This window comes from Myiozetetes cayanensis, unplaced genomic scaffold, assembly GCF_022539395.1.
Source record: "Myiozetetes cayanensis isolate MyiCay16 unplaced genomic scaffold, myiCay2020 scf24, whole genome shotgun sequence".
Classification (NCBI taxonomy): Eukaryota; Metazoa; Chordata; class Aves; order Passeriformes; family Tyrannidae; genus Myiozetetes; species Myiozetetes cayanensis.
In genome coordinates, this window is record NW_026087456.1 from 1,684,405 (window position 1) to 1,700,574 (window position 16,170).

Below are 16,170 nucleotides of genomic sequence, written 5' to 3' on the forward strand. Positions count from 1 at the left end.
AAGTTAGCTGAGATTAATTGTATCATTTTTGCTGTGAAACTGCAAATCTTTTCTTTTAAATGTAATTTTGAAACTGATTTATTTTAACACTACAAGTCATTTTTATTAATTTTTCTTGTGGATTCTGTAAGCCTCCAAAGATGCCATAAAATAATTTTACTTGGGGTTTTTTTATATTTTTCGTATTTTTTTATATTGCTACCAAGACCCAATTTCAAAGTTATCTGAAATTTTTTATATGAGCCTGAGACTGGCTCTGAACTGATCATGATATTTCAGTCATGTTGCAATTATACCAGTTTTACAACTCTCAGTATGAAACTATCAACTGTAGTGTAGCAAGACTTTGTCCTCAAGTGGGAATTCCACAGAGAAGTGATGCCTAGAGTGAATCCCACATGTGCTCTCTGTTCCAGTTTACAGTGACCTGTGTACCAGCCTTTTATGATCTGACAGTATCATCGAGTAGCACATCCCTTTTGTTTACACTGGAGAACTTCAGTGTGCTTTGCTCCCTCTCCCTGCTCTTTAGGCAGGCTGTGTAAACATCCTCTTAGTGGAAAATTAGTTCATCTGGGATTCTTACTGCTCTTAGTTATGCACAGGTTTCAGTTTAATCTTTTGTGGCTGTTAAGCCAAGTTCTTTCAACAAATGCTGCTTCACTGTGAGGTTTTTACCAAGTGAAGGGCCCTGGGCTGCGTCTGTGAATTGGAATGTGTGGCAAAGTGTTAAGGTACACAGAAACTCACCTCAGCACTGTGTATTTACATATAATATAACATGGTTTCAAGGCCATGTTGTGTTTAAAGATTAAATGCCCACTCGTAGCTTCCTCTCATGGGCTTCTTATGAAAAAAAAAAAATCCGTTTCCTTAAGAACAAAAGACAATATTTTTCTACTTTCATTATATTTACTTAGTAACTTTCCAAAGGCCCATCACTGAGCAAGCAAGATCCTTTCCTGTGTCCCTGTAGCTAAACACTGACATAATCCATTAAATTGTTAGTTCTAATACTTAACACACAAGGGTGCTGTAGTGACTAGATGATATTACTTGAAGTCATGCGTTTGTTTATTCTGTCTCATCAGTAAAAAATATAACATCATATTTTTGTAAAGATAACACAAATTCATGCGTCTGCTTTCATTTTAATTTCATCTGCATAAGTAAATGGTCACTTTTGTGGGTCAGTCAGGGCCTAACAGCCTGAACTGGCTTTCCCATGTTCACACTGACATCTGTGGTTACCTGTGAATAGTTCTAGAAGAATCTACAACATTTAATTAGATTAACAAAAGGGCATTTAAATAATTAGTACTGAAGCCCATGCAAGCCAACGTTTCCTCTGCCGAGGTTTTTTTTTTTCCTTAAAGGCTAAATCATTTGTTGCATACATAAAAATAAAATAAAAAAAAGTTCTTTGGCCTAAAACACCGCTGCTTCATAAGTGATTCCTAAGGTGCATTTTGGGAATTTTTAAAATGCATGATATAAAACTCCCCAGTATCTTGTTCTCTCAGTACTGCACACCTCCTGGCTTGTCTGACTCCTGATCTCAGGGATCTTGTTGACTTTGTCATTTAACTCAAGATTTCCACACTCATAAGGTAGTGTGTGGCTTTAACTGTTTTGTCTTGTTTCAGAATATCTGTTTTTCTTTTCAATATCTTTTCTACACTGAACTGAAATTCTGCTTTAAGATCAGTTCCAGGTTTAAAAAAAAAAGAGAAAAATAATTACACTTAAACAATGCACTTGCAGTCTTTGCATGTTTTTAAGCTGGAAACTTTTAGTAAAGAAAAAAGACGACCTTCCACAAAAAAAATTAAAAATAATTGGACTAATTTATTCTGGGATAAAAAGATGAGAGACTCAAGAGTCAGTTTGGAAGCCGTGGTGGCAGGTGTTACTCCAGTAAAGTCTTCATAGATAAGGTATGAAGGCTTGCTCTTTGTTTCTGCTACTGTCTATTGCAAGAGAGGAATGGCAATTGAAAGTGGAAATATTTACTTTACAGTTATAGGCAAATAACAGGTGTTGTATTGACTGTAAGTTCATAGAGAGAGAAGACTATTTTTGTTTGTTTGACTTACTATGTTGTCTATGTTTTGTTTTGGTTTTTTTAGAAGCTTCTGTGTATGGGTTTTTTTCACTTTCTTTGCACTAGAGTATACTACATCCTCAGTCACCTCCTGAACTATTCTCAAACATAGCATCTGATGAACTCTCAGACTATTCCTTCACTTCTGCTCTGTTTAACCTAAAAAAGGAGACAACATAAAAACTCAAATAGATAAGTATGTGGTGAGAGACAAATGTATAAGGGACGACAGGATAGTAATGTGCAGAGGAGCTTTCAAGTCTTCAGCTACATACTCAAAACAAATATGAAATATCTAAAGTTTGTTGACCTGGAGAAGTTTTTGAAAGGCTCTTCAATTCATCATAAGAATCTCAGGTTTGGATTTTTATTCTACTTCTGTAGAGAAAACAAATACACATATAAAAAGTTTTCTTTTTTTTTAGTCTTGTTTATTATAATCAAGCAATAGCTTTTGGTCACCTGTTTAAATGCATCACCTGTATACAAAAGAATAAGATACTGCTTTAAATTCTGTGATTAAGGCTGAATATAGCATATGACAAGCTTGTGGGAAGACTGTAAAAGAGTAAATCTGATGAACTGTTTAAAGTTTTCCTTGTTTTGCATGACTTTGGAAAGGCCCTTCAATCTCCATGATTAAAAACATGTGGGTCTTACACCATTCTATCAAACTCAGTTTCTCAATTAAACTGTAGCTTTCTGGAGATCTGGAAAGGTTAAGAAAAAATAAGCACTAAATGAAATGATCCTAAGAAACTTAAACTAGGCAGTGTTAAAAGCTGGGGAAAAAAAAAAAAAAAGAAAAAAGAAGAGTAGACAAGTGTCAAATCATTTATATGAAGCAAAAATGTTTCTTATAAGAGATTTGCAACCACACAGATATCCTGACAGCTACGTATCACTTTCTCACTCTTTCAAAAACAATAAATAGAAAACCAGTCCTCAGAACAACCAGTAGTTGTACAGCTAAGACACTGTTATGGAGATATCAAGATTTTGACAGTAGGATTAAATTGATGTCCAGGGTACTTCACCTCTGCGTTTTAAAATAACTGGAATTTGTTGATATAACTGATATAAGAATTGAATAATGAAAAGCCACAGGGCTGCTCTGTGGACTCCAAATGGGCAGCTCTTGGGTTACAGAAGGGGAACTGTGTGGTATTTGTTGCTCCAGGTGCTTCAATGCCTTTTGTGTGTGTCTATATGAGTGTGTACCCTGACAGTGTTCTGTTCATGCTCCAAGACAAACAGACTTCTCTAATAAACTGAAAGCTAACTTCCATCCCTCCCCCAGTTACCACCCCCACCCCCCAGTTAATTACCTTTCTCCTTTAGATCAGTCACAAATTGTATTTCTCAGGTGACTAAGCAAAGCAGTCGCTGTATTTTTGAGTACTATTTGAGTACTTGGACTCGATATTTCTACTTGTAAAATGGTGTAATGACCCTTCTTTTATTTTCAAGCATGTTGAAAGGCTTGTTCTATTATGTCTCAAAGGACTATGATACTAGAGTGTTGAGTGCCTTAGAAATGGCTATGCATAAATAAACATCAGAGATAAGGCCTTGAGTGGGATCCAAGGGTCCTTGGATGCAATCCACAGAGAGAAGCCTGCACAGCCATGGTAACATTTATTTACTTCTCTTGCTCAGCATCTCTGTGAATTATAATTTTATTATGAAATATAAAACCAATAAATGTAGAGGCCTGGCCTTTGTATTCAGCAGAATGGTTTTGCTACCTGCAGCGAGATCTCTTTGCCAACCACCTGAACAAGTTCCAAGCAATTTGGAAAATCTGGCTGTTCTTTAAGGCATAAATGGTTTCATGGCAGCTGGGATGAACCCATTTCAAATTTGAAATGAATATTCTGAAATCATGCCAGTAGGGAAAAGAAGATAAAAATTACTGTACACCAGTTTATTAGACATGACCATCAGAGCCACAACCAGAGTTAAATGGAGCCTGTTCTGACATCAAAGTGTAGATAACTAACAAATAAATAAATTCCTAAAATATTTTTTCATGAATAGGACAGTAATGTATTGTCAGCCCCTCAGGTGACACCTTGGGGAACTTGTATTTAAAAAATGGCAAAAAATGCCAGACAGACTGAGGAAAAGAGGGAAGAAAGAGCAAGAAACAGCCCTGCAGGCATCAGGGACAGTGAAGAAGGAGGGGGAGGAGCTGCTCCAGGCATCCAGAAGAGATTCGCACACAGCCCGCGCTTGAGCAGGTGGGTATATCCTGAAAGAACCGCAGCCTGTGGAAAAGATTCCATGCAGAAGCAGTTTTATACTAAAGGACTCCAAGCTGCGGAAGGATTCATGCTGGAGGAGGGAAAAAGTGTGAGGAGTGGTGGAGAAGAGCTGGTATGGACTGACCACAGCCCCCTTTCCTCATCCCCCTGAGCCACTTGGGGTGGAGGGAATGAAGGTGTGAAGCTGAGCCTGGGAAAAAGGGTTTTAGTTTTCATCTTTGTTAATCACCATCCAATTCTGTTTTAATTGGCAATAAGTTACATTAATTTTCCTCAAGTCATGGGGGTTTTTGCCCATGACAATGATTGGTAAGTGGTCTCCTCTATCTTTACCTTCATCCATGAGCTTTCCCATCTTATTTTCTTTTCCTGTTGGGGAGAAGAAGTGTGAGAATGGTTATGAGGGACTTTGCCATGCAGCCAAGTTTAATCTACAGTACTATCCAGAGAGAGAAGTGGGGGGTTGATTAATTTTTTTATTTATTATATTTACCTTCTGACATTGTTTCAGACATTATGCAGTGTCTTTTCACTGGGTTCATGAGTCTGCTGTTCCAGAGAAGAAAGATAAACCTTCAATTAGGATACACAGAGAGAAGAGACACAGGTTATGGTCATTAAACCCCCCTCCACCTCCCTCAAACAATCAGACAAAAACCCCAACCTGCAAACAAAAAACCCAAACCAACAAAACAACAAACAAACAAACCCACCAAAAGCTACCTTTAGGCTTTACTTCAGATGAGTTTTGCTGTTTTGCCTTTGGTTTATCTTTTTTTTCAAGATTAAGACCATAAACTGAAGTTGTCTGGAACAGAAAATACATCTTGGTCAAAAGAATAGTGACTGAGCAAATTTTATCATTTGATAAGGTAGAGATTTTTCCATTATGGCTGAAGAAGTGGGATTCCCTATTGTGAGTCAATGAGTTATCATATTATAGAAGTAAAAAAATACAGTTAATATATTTGGATGCATTAAAAATGGATTTTTAATATAGCCCTTGAATTCTATTAAACATATTTCTTTCACCAGCATTCCACAGATAAGATAATCGCTTTTCTTTTTTCAAATCTACTGAAATCAGTTTACTTCTACATCTTTAGACTTCCTATTTCACTTAAGATATATGGTATGAATGTGGAGGGGAGGTATTTTTTCTTGGTATCAAATAATTTGCTCGTTTGTCCACTCTATTGCCTTCTGTTTTTGCAGAGACTATTTAATTATGTAGGGCCTTTGATATTCTTCTGATAGGTATTAGGGAATGTGTTGCAATATAGCAATGATGTATGTTCACAGCCCTAAAGGTACTTTTTATATGCCCTATGGTAAGTACATAATATATATATATTTTTTTAAAATCTCATTTAATATGTGCCTGTGAATTCTAACCAGTTATATAATCCTGCTCTGGACTTTCTTAACATAGGTTTGTGTGTATGTATACTTGTACATATTTAAGTGTGTGTGAGAGTATGTGTATATCTATCTCTGTTTGTCTGTATCAGATTTATTCTTTGATAATTTTTTTCTTTTTTTTTTTTCTTTTTTTTTTTTTTTTTTTGGCATTTGTTCATAGAAATTATATTCCAAAAGAGCTTCCTGTTATGTAGAAGTTTATGAGGAGACTTCAATATCCTAGTTATTCTTCTTTAGCATGAAGGGATCAACCACCTTGCTGTGTGTTTAATCTGCAGTCAGATACTCATTATTAAACACTGCATGAAACATCATTACTGCAAACCAACCACATTATTTCAGTCTGGCTAAAATTAATGAATTTTCAGTTTTGGCAAAACAAAGATCAGTAAAATTAAGCTCGAGATGAACACCATTCCTTGTCCTGCCCAGATGAAAAATGAAAATGTAATACCCTATTTCCATTTAATAGTAATGCAGAGCCGCACTATTTAAATATATATATGACCATATTCCTTCCTCCTTGGGACATCTAGTGAGAGAATTTATTGTTCATCAAAAGTAGAAAAAATATTTATAGGTGGATAAATAATTTCTCATTTTTATGCTGATTTTTCACAAAACAAAAACTTGCACAGCTGTTCTTTGGAAGATAAAAAGGATTCAAATTTCTGTAGCAGACTTGTGAGTAGAAATGTTTTCAGATGTGTAGCAAATCAAATTGCACAGGGAAAGGGCAGGGATTGTTTGCTTCTAGAAATATTTTATCCTTTATTTATTCTTAATTGATTAGCTCTTACTCATAGGTAGATTCTTTCTGCTACCGTAGAATGCATGGAATGAAAACCAAATAAATAAAGAAGTTCACCTTGTAATCACCAGAAGAGACATCCACAGTGAGAACTTTGCTAAGGTAACAATTACGAAAGGTTAGCTCGCAGGTGTTCTGGGAGTAGCTCTGTTTTCATGTCCATGATTTACTTTCATTATTTAAACCCTTACAAAACAGGCATCATCTTACACCAGCAAGCCACACAGCCTTTTTGAAGTAAAATTGAAGTAAAATGTGTAATGAAAAGACTAGAGTTTAATTATATGCTCTAGAAATAAATATTTCATAGTTAAAATAAACTGCTGTGACATTAAAAATAGTTACTGAAGGGAAATACAGCAAATGTATGCAAGCAGATATAAGAGATTAAGAAGGGAAAAAATGATTTAAAGAAGTTGTGGTGGTTTTTTCTGCACAGATTCTAAATATGCCTTTCGGAAGATTGAATTTTCTTCCCAATTGCTGCCCTATTCTAAAATGAATGTGAGGCTAAGCTGAGTTTCTCTTGAGATTCTCAAAATCACTCATCATCTAGATTTTATGGTGTCAGCGTGATGGGAACTATTTCAGGCATTTCTTCTCACTTCTTGATTTACTAGGAGACATGTCTTGAGATTCACCTGGCCTGCAAATCGGATCTGAAGAGGCAGAGGAGGACAGTGACACGACTTCGAGCAGTCAGTCATTCATTATATCGAAATCCCCTTCAAAGGATCTGTGCCTGCCTCAGGTGAAATAGATGTCAAATTTGCCTGAAGGACATGGATCAAAGAGTACTGTCAACTCATACTACACACATAAAAACAGCCTACAGCTGAATTGCCCTTTTTTTCCTACTGAAGCAAAGTTTCTCCTTGCGTGGGTGTTGCACAAAATACATATTTTAATCAGCTTAAAATGTATTTTAATTATTTGCAATGACCTCACATTTTCCTCTATGGAAAAATAAATATTATATAAGAGAACTGGCAGTGTTGAACTAATTCTTACTGTCTCAGATCTGTGGGATGATAGGAGGTTTAATCAGTCTTCATGTTTATTTTTCAGCTGGTCAAGGAATTGTTTGGCAATAACTTGTACTTTTTAACTATTGTTTTACTACCAATTCTGCCTGTTAAGACAAAAAAGCTCTGTGATTAGAACCTACCTCCATCAAAGTTGTTCATATCTACTTACAACCAGTAACTTAGTACTTTCAATTCTGCTGAGAGTTCCAGGCTCCTTGGACATGGTAGCAAAGAGCAGTTTTCCCCTCACACTTTCAGAAATTAGATTCCAGCTTTGGCTGTTAAGTGTCTCCAGAGATTCAGCCCCTTAAAAATATACCAGGATTGGTTTACTAAGGACTCGGTGCATCTAGGTATGTTGAATATTCATATTATTTACCTATCGATAAAAGCAGTCTTCTCTTCAACCTCAGCCAGTTTACCAGGCAGGAGAGGTCCATAGCATGATAACTTTATGAAAAATAGGTCTGCTAAATGTTTTGCAGACACATTTCTTCGATAACTTGAGTACTTTGCAAAATATCAGCCTCCTAGAGCATGTCCTGTTTCATCCCTGTATTTCCTTTTCTTGCCAGCAAAAGACGACTCTACTCCAAACCTTGTAATGTGGCTTTTTCAGGGAAGTTCAGTTCATAGTAAAAAAGCTCTTGGATTAGGCACATGAACCTCAGTTTCTCTTTCCCTCTGGGTGTCAAAAGAAAAAGCCCAAACACATCTAAGGTTGTACCACAAAGAGCGCAAGAGGACTGTTGGATCATCCCATGCCATGTTTCCCATTTTAAACATTTATAGAATGTCTTTCTTGGTAAGAGAATGTTAGACATTGCTCTCACCTCCTGCTGAAGCAGTCCTTTTGAATTTTGAGAGGAATTTTTTCCATTTAGATTCTTGTGGCTATTTAAATCAGCCATGCTATTAAACATGCAGGAAAAAACCCTAATGCTTCTCTTTGCCAGGTCTCAATGCCCTTTTCACTTCTGCCAAGTATGGAATGTATGAGAAAAGTAGCCAAGTTCCCTGATTCTTCCAAGAAAGTCACTTTTGACATGAAGAATTTTAAGTACAGAAATGGTTTCCCTGGTTTTTAAATTGCTATTCATGTAGGAGAAGTAGAGCACATTGCTTTCCTAAATTAGGTAAACGGATCAAAGGGGCAGGTTTGAGGACTGCCATTGCTCCTATTCTGAATGATTAAAAACCAAAGGATTATTTCCAGCTAGGATTAAAACCATCACTGTGAAAATGCCAGTTTTCCTACCATATCTCACCAAGTTAGCACATGAAATATTTTCATTCCCTAAGACTTGGAGAATTTATTTCTCTAAGAATAATGAATATAGTTGAAATAAAGAGTTTCATACATAGATTTTGAGTTGATTTTTTTTTTTTGCCTTAGTGTGGCTGATCTTTAAAGTTAATATAAGGTGTTTTAAAAAATATATTTTAATAGCAAATAAGCACTTTGTATTCATTCTTGGTGTATTGTACTTTTGGAAATTCATACAGTCTGATATTTTTAAGGCCAAGACTGAAAAGGTGGACCTTTCAGTCTTGGCTGCTCTCAACACCTCTGTCAAGGAAAGATAAGAGATGTGTCAACCACTCTCTAGCCCAGTGGTTTCCTTGAAAAAGCCTGGATGTGAAGGCTGAAAGAGAACTTTGGCAGGAGTGGGGACTAGAGTCCCATCATGGCCATCTAGATGAGATTGCAGTTTCTTTTCTGCACAAGCATGTAAGGACACGTCTGCCAAATATTTCTTCTGTAGCATTGACCATGGCTTATCCAAGGATTACATGAACAAAAAGGAAAACCTTGCATTTCCTGAATTTAATTTTGTTGAGTTTAGCCACGGTTCACTGCCTGACCTCGTGTTTACAGAATTTCATTATATGAAAACATTGCCCTTAGGAGGAAGCTTAATAGAATTTAATAGAGATTAATCCAAAGGCCCCAACCAAATTACTCTAACAAACCTTAATCTAGAGGACTTTTTTATTAATGGATGTTCTTGAACCTGAAGAATCCTTTGTAGAACATAGCAGAAAGCTGTATAGATATAAGCACTGTAGATGTATGTGCTAATGTAGGAGGGCTTACAGATTTGACATAGAATAATTAATGTCAGTTATCAGACTAAAACAATGTACAGTTTTCAAAGATGCATCTGAATACTTTAAAAACTGCAACATATTTAAATAACTATAAATATAACAGCTCATGATCTTGTGTCATAAAGCTGTAGAAGCCTAGGTATCTACACCCAATACTGCAGGAAGTAGTAATGGGAGTAGTAATCTAGGAAAATTAAATGTGTTTAAATAAATAATAGAATAAATATGAACCTCAAATAAAATGCAGTTTTGTATATACACAAGTTTTTTTTACCCTACTGCTTGGAAGATATTTTTGATTGGTAGGGTGCCATGAGAAGTAGAAAGGAGCTGAAGAAAGGAATCTGATAGTACCCTGCACTCTATCTCAACATGAGGTCTTATGTTATGTGCATTTGTATCTTACACAATACGCTATCCTTAATGAGGTATTTCAATTTCAGTCAAATGTCAAAAATTGCAAAAGAAACATATGCTAAATGTTTTATAAGTGTTTTCATTATTTAACACATCCCAGTGATACAAAGTACTTCTACATGCTGCAAAGTAGTTCTAGGTTGAGTAAATTAGCTGTGATGCCAAAATACGTGAAAAAGAGGATATAATAATAAAAAAGATTAATTGATTGATTAAAAGACAGCTTTAGTTAATTTTTAATATAGCCAAACATACTTTGACACCCCGTTTTATATTCTAAATAGGTATGAAGAAGATCTAGGATAATTTCAATGAAAGCTGTCCTATATTCCAAAGGATCTTATAGTACAAAAAGCAAAGCTGCTGTCAGTTCACAGACAGTGGGCAAATGTTTTTACAGGACAGTACATCTGGCAAAATACTGGAGGCCTGAATGGCAGAAAGCGGTGGACAACTTTGTTTCTTGCTATCCCAAAGCCAAAACAAGTGTTTTTGTCTCAATCTGCACAGTATCACAGCTATGCTTTGGGGTGCAGGAGGAGAAATTTGTGCAAGTAATCTGGTAGGGAGTGAGAGGGTTGACACTGAGATCTAACATGCTTCCTGCTGCCAGGGCAGAGTTTCTTCTGCTCTCCTTTGGATGAGAGTTTTTTTATCCCAAATTTTCCTCTGAGGTTTCTGGAAAGAGGCTTGAGAGAGGTGTCCAGCTGTTCTGTGCCCCCTAAGTCTCACCCTGCCTATACCCACAGCTGCCACTACACCCTCTTCCACAAGAACATATTGCCAGAATTCTATCTTGAAAAGGCCAAATTTCTGGAATGGCACTAAAAAAGTACGATCTCATGTTCAGATCCAAAAGTAACTGAAACTAGAGTTGTTTCTTCTCCAGATGATGCATGTTTAATGCAAATCCTGTTTCTTTACAGAGCTGATTTTTAATTCTGTCAGCACATTAGTGGGTGATATTATATTGAAGTAGGATGTAGGAAATGGGATAATTTAGTGAAAGCAAGAAAACAGTAAGTATTCTATGTGATTGCTAAAGTGGCTGGCAAAATTCATCTTATGTGGCATTTAACAAGGCTTAATGTTTTATTTAATAGACAATCTTGGATGCAAAGTTTATTAATTGTTGGGGTCTTTTAAAGTTACTTGTTCCAGTTATTAGCAATGCATTATTCACAAATTGTTCTGTTCTGCATGTGTATCCAGATGACTTTCTGAACACCTAGGATTTGGAGAATTGAAACACACTTTTCATTCAAATTCAGATGCTAAGCAAAGAACCAGTGACAAACTGCAGTAAACCTTTCTTAAAATGAAAGTTTTCCTATGATTTTATCGACTCTTTCAATGCATAAAAGATACAGAGACTCCATTGCGAAGGCGTTAACAGCTTTTATCAAATATCCTTTTCATTTTGTGTTAAAACAGATGGTCAGTTTTGACCTTTTCACAGTTCTTGTTAGGATCTATTGTTCTGCCAGCTTTTATTGATGCCCAGTTTATCAGAAGTCAAAAGAGAAAACAGAATGCTTCTAGTTCTGTGTTGTGTATAAAATTTTCAAGCTTGCAATTTAATATTTTTTTTCACAATATGCTATTTTTTAAACTGATTAGCATGTTTGGGGTTTGTTGCTTTTTTCACTTGAGCAATAGAGATAAGCTTTGTTAGTTTGTTTGTTGCTTTTCGGGTAAATATACAAAGCTAATACTATTTCCTAACTTTAATTAAACATGTAAAATATTTGCTTACATAATGCAAGTTACTGTATTGACAAGTTCCTTGCATTGTTTATATTGTCCAGTGGCACAGAAACCTCTTATTACGATATCACTTCATTGTTTAATCATCATCTCACTTGATATTATTCATGTTTAGATATGAACAGGAGGGGCATATAATTTTCAGGATCCACATATTACACTGTGCACAGACATTAAATTTTTGTAAGCTGACTCTGACACAAGTACAGTTTGAGGCTCGATACTTTATTTCTCTAAATAATCATGTACCATTTTTGTTATAAATTCCATGTTTAAGTCAATGTTTAATGGATTTGTTAATGGAAAAAGTAATGTAAAATAGTGCTTATTTTTTCCTCTTTCTGTCCAGCAATAGTGATCATAACAGTCTCTGTCCATGTCTCTTTTGGTACAGACTATTTGGAGAGATAAAAAGGTGGTTTTTGTATCGCTTGGCCTACCCTGCTATGCAATGTACTTTTTTACTTTGTGACATCGTTTCTCAGCTCAAGTCAGATGCTGAGGTTTCATTGCTACATGAAGATATTTTTTCATAAAAAGTGAGTTAAAGTATATTTCTATGTACTTTGTGGTACCTTGTGTGATGATCCTCATGGAACAATTAATCTGGATGCATGGATCAGCTTTGCAGAGACAGAGAGCGAAGGGAGAAAGAGTGTCCCAAAGTGTTAATTGTCAGCTGGGGTAAGCCAGAGCAATCTGCAAATCACCATGACACCAAATATGAGAAAGATCACGAGGCTGAAGAAAGTGGCTTTGAATACATGTGTTTATTAAATGTCCTGTATCCCTCAGTGTGAAGGCAGTAAAATAAATAATGTGAAATGCTGAAAGAAGCTGAGCATTTTTGTTAGGTCAGTGAGACACTTAACATCTGTAAGAGTAGAGTTGTTTAATACTAGGTGGAAGGATTTATTAATTCCCAAGGGTCTCATTAATCTTTACAGGACTAGGTATGTGCTAATATCATGACTAGAAAACTGTCACTGTTTAGCACCTGGCTCAAATTACCTCACTAAACATGTATTCATATTTCAGAACTCTGTGTCCAAGTTTTTCAAAGCAGAACCTGCCTTCTTTGGTGGAAGCCTAAGCTTTTTTAACTTAATGGAACAATTAGAATGGACAAAAGAATATGTTTTTCTGCTCTCAATGAGAAACTTCTGTGTTTCACTGTAGATTGTTTCAGGACTTAAAATTAATTTTTGTGTGTCCGAGTGAAGGAAATTCTTGCAATAAAATTATTAAGGTTCAAATTACTTATTTTAGAAGTGATCCCGATCAGAGTTACTTCATTAAATGGATGAAAGCTCTGCAGCAGTGTATGGAATGAGTGGCAGAAACATAGTTTAAAGCAGCAGGCAGCAGTGACCCCTTCTCCAAATCCTTTGCCCTGAAAATGTGACATCACCAGTGATCTATCTGCTGTATGCTGCCACATAACACATGTGTCAGAGCCACAGTACCTACCTGAGGGCTCTGTATTCTTGTTTTACATTTCTCTCCTCACACTGGACAAACTTACTCTTCTATTCAATCCCAGAAGCTCCAGTAAGGCATATTTTAGATTTCAACTGTAGCATATTATTTAAAATGACTACAGTTGTGAACATTTGTCTTACTTTGACATTTTTCAAGGACAGACAACTGACCTAGAAATTGATCCAGTGGAGATGGTACTGAATATCTTCTCTCACTTTTTTTTTGGTTGGATTTTTTTTTTTTTTCAATTTGTAGCACTGCTGAGGAGGATTTTTCTTCATGTCACTGTACTTGACCTAACACAGATATTACCACGTAAGACATGAGTCCTTTATGAGCCTTCTTGTCGTCTCTGCTAACACATGGAAAGAGCACTGCAATGAACTTAAAAGGGACATAACTCAGAGATACATTTTAGCAATTATACACGTTTATTTAATCAGTAAACCTTATTGTGTATCAGGCTGTGAAATTCAATGCATCGTTGTAATCATTTACAAACACAGAAAATTCTCCTATCTCTTCACTTGGCTGAGTAGTCAGAGCTGTTCTTGAATTTGAGGTTAAGGTAAAGTCAACAACTTCCATTGTATTCTTACTCAAAATGCATAAATACTGAATGGAAATAGTAAATAAATTGTATCACGTTTAAATGTACACCTCCTATTTGCAGTGAACATATTAATAAAATATCAGTTTCAATCATATTTGTATATATATGTTAAATAAAATTAATGCTTTAAATATTGTTAAAATACTGTTACATACTGAATATTGGCTCTGAGGACAATGACTTGAGTTTGCATTTTTAGTTGTCTCATATGGACATGTTTTTGAAGTCTGTCTTGATTAGAAAGAACAAGGATTTGTGATTTAATTAGAGGACCTGAAAGTTAACTTGAAATCCAAAAGTTGGCCTCAGATCTTACAATAGGAGTCTGCAAAAAAGATGCCTTTGGTTATAATCTAGTAATAGCATCTGTCTTACATTTTATTTCCTTCAGAGGGTTTTTACATGGGAGGTTACCAAAACTACTCAGTTGCTCTGAAAAATCATAATTTTTCTTCTGAAATTATACTACTTCTCTGCAACCAACGCAAAAAAAAAAAAAAAAGTTCATTAACAAAGATAACCTTTGACAGCTACGCACCTGCATGTCTTCAGGGCAGTAAAGTAATTATAGCTATCTTATCACAACTGTATGCTAAAATATTTTTCTACATATAGCTTTGGTGAAAGGGGGTTTGGTATTGCTTATATATAGCACTTCATGCCTAACTGTATAATAAACCAGCACTTTTTTCATATCAAACAGTTTTTTAATGTCAAAATCACATTTTCCTTATGTGTTAACTCCTTTGACAGAATTTGCATATTGAATAAAGAACGGATTTCAGTCGTTCCTTTCTCAGGACCTGTAATGAAAGACAGTTCAGTTCCGATAGAAACTGTTCAGTTACTTGATGTACAGCATGTGGCCCCTTACAAGTTCTCAATTTATACCATTTCCTCACCTAATAAAAGCAAGATTAATCAAGACAGAGAATTCTGTATTCATTTTGTTATCCCCAAAATTAAAATAGTTATAGCAGGAACAGTTCTTCAATTAGCTGCTGCTAAATGAAATGTACGGGGTTTATTTCAAACTGACTCCTGATACTAGCATAAATTATTCAGAATGGTTACTTACCACATCCTTGGTGGAAGTACCTCATTGACTCTTGTTCATTTGCATTTGGAACTTTTAGCTGGAATGTTGTTTGGTCGAATTGTATTTCCTGCCAGACAGATAGATCAATGGCAGCACAGAGCTGTAACTTGGTGGGTGTGTGTGTGTGTAATCTGGTTATTTATTTTAAATAAACTGTTGTCCTTTCCTTTATAGGACTGCTTTTCCTACCTCATTACTTCTTCTTAACCTACTTGGGATGCAGATTTTATGCCAAGCTACACGTTTGAGGACTAATTCTACAGTTCAGATAATGTTAATAGAGGACTGTGTTGCCCAGAGCCCTCTCTGTCTTCATACTGCCTAGATCAGGGGAAGATCCACGAAGTAGGATGTGATTAAACAAATTCATTCTAGTTTTGGCAGGTCTGCTTGACTCATGTGGTGTGTGTGACCCAGGTGCTTGCAAGATTATAGGAGCCAGGAGCTCATGCAAGGCTGTGCACACAAGCTGAACGTACTGCAGAGGCTTTGTGGCCATGGTTAACACCCTTCTCAAAATAACTGCAGCTTCACAGCTTCTGATTCACAGCTCCCTTGTTCTTGGTTGGGTAAGCATGCAGGCAAAATAGATAGATATTTCAAGAGACACTCTCAGTCACTTTGTCAGTTATTTTTAGAATTTTATGTCCCTAAAGGTATATGAATATACATCTGAAAGCCTGTTTAGTTTCTCTGGAGTGGTCCCTTACTGCCTGCAAAATGCAATGGCTCCAACTATGTCAATTCGTGTGCAATGCACACAGAAAACACTTGCTGTCCTTTAGCTTTCTTAAGGGCATGGAATCCACACTTATCTCAAGTATCTGCCTGTGCCATTCTGGTAAAGTGCTTTGTACTGCTTACTAACCTTTCTGTTTTAAGTGCTGGAAAGCAGATTGGGCTACTTTTTTAAGTATTTTTATTGAAAATATTCAAAATTTGCACAAGAATTTTGCATTTTGACAGCAAAATTTCTGTCAGAAAACACATTTTTATTAGAAGCTGTCTATTTTCTAGATATTTGAAATAACAATTCTTTGTATTGATG

At 35.9% G+C, this 16,170-nt stretch overlaps 1 long non-coding RNA gene across 1 annotated transcript; it reads right to left on the minus strand.

The window, feature by feature from the left end:
* Window positions 1-4,899: 4,899 nt before the first annotated feature.
* On the minus strand, window positions 4,900-15,225 carry LOC126642766 (uncharacterized). The gene is made up of 3 exons (XR_007629538.1): window positions 15,102-15,225; window positions 5,095-5,179; window positions 4,900-4,920 (listed from the first exon to the last, which is right to left on the minus strand). It is a non-coding gene; the product is annotated as an uncharacterized LOC126642766 (long non-coding RNA).
* Window positions 15,226-16,170: the final 945 nt, after the last annotated feature.